This window comes from Colobus angolensis, unplaced genomic scaffold (assembly GCF_000951035.1).
Source record: "Colobus angolensis palliatus isolate OR3802 unplaced genomic scaffold, Cang.pa_1.0 Scaffold3133, whole genome shotgun sequence".
Taxonomy (NCBI): domain Eukaryota; kingdom Metazoa; phylum Chordata; class Mammalia; order Primates; family Cercopithecidae; genus Colobus; species Colobus angolensis.
The window spans coordinates 1-1,279 of NW_012116415.1; the positions used below are offsets into that span (position 1 = coordinate 1).

Here is a 1,279-nt window from a genome sequence, read left to right on the forward strand (position 1 = left end):
GAGCTTGTGATCATGAGGGTCAGCTTATTTGCATGGGTACTGACCCACAATAATCACAAAAGTGCTGGAACTTCACAGAAAAAGTGATCTACTTGGCCATGTCCACACAGGGGTACCCAGAAGGTAAAGGAGGAATTAAGTGCTGAGTTTATAAAACCACTTACCCAAGAAGCCACAGCCAACAAGCAGCAGAAACGAGGGTGCATGAGGACAGTGTAATGCAAAGGTCTACACACAGCTGCATAACGGTCATAGGACATCACCAACAGTAGGACACACTCTGTGGTTCCCAGTGTGAGAACAAAGTAAAGTTGAATCATGCAACCAGCATAAGAAATGGTCTTTTCCAGACCCCAGAGATTGTCCAGCAACTGAGGAATAGAGTTGGTGGTGTAGCAGAGATCCAGAAATGAGAGATTTGAAAGGAAGAAATACAAGGGAGTGTGGAGATGGGAGTCCAGGTATGACAGGATAATGATGAGCAGGCTTCCTACCAGTGTCATCAAGTAGAAGATCAAAATAACCACAAAGAGAACTAATTCCAGATGAGGCCAATTAGAAAATCCAACTAAAATAAAGTACCCCTGAGAGCTAGCATTGACTTTTCCATCATCATTCATTTCCTATTACCTGAGAGAAAAAAAAAAAAAAGTCAGGTAAATTCAAAAAATAGTAAACAAATGCTGTGCTCCAAAAAACATCAGGACACATAAAAAAAAATAAAATCCAGTTTGAAGGGCTTGCCATCATTTAATTGTAAGACAATTTAACCACTAGTAGTAATGAATTTAACAAAAGAAGAATTAGAAAGCTCATACTGATATAAAAAGTAAAAGAGTAAATAAATGAATAATGGGGAACAGGATATGTACATACTCTAAAATATCTCCTCACAACTTTCTTGTTAATTTCAAATTGAAAAATAGTAAAGTTTATAGTAGAAAAACCTGGCAGATACCACCATAACCAAGTGATTTTATTGATCTTAAGATCACCTGTATTTGTACAAACCAACATCATGAGACTGCTGAGATGATGCTCTGAACAGGACATGATGTCACTTCAGTGATATTTATGCTAAAATTACACAGACTAATTCTAATAATGAAGACACATGAGAAAAACTCAAATTGAGAGAAATAGCTTGCTTGTACAATTCAAAAGTATCAAGTTTAAATAGACAAACAAAGGCTGAGGCACTGGTCCAGATGAAAGGAGACTAATGAGACATGATTTCTCAGTGTATGATCTGGGATTTTTTTTAAAAAACTAGCTATTA

General features: G+C 36.8%; 1 pseudogene; it reads right to left on the bottom strand.

The window, feature by feature from the left end:
- Window positions 1-8: 8 nt before the first annotated feature.
- Window positions 9-620, bottom strand: LOC105518167 (annotated as a pseudogene).
- Window positions 621-1,279: the final 659 nt, after the last annotated feature.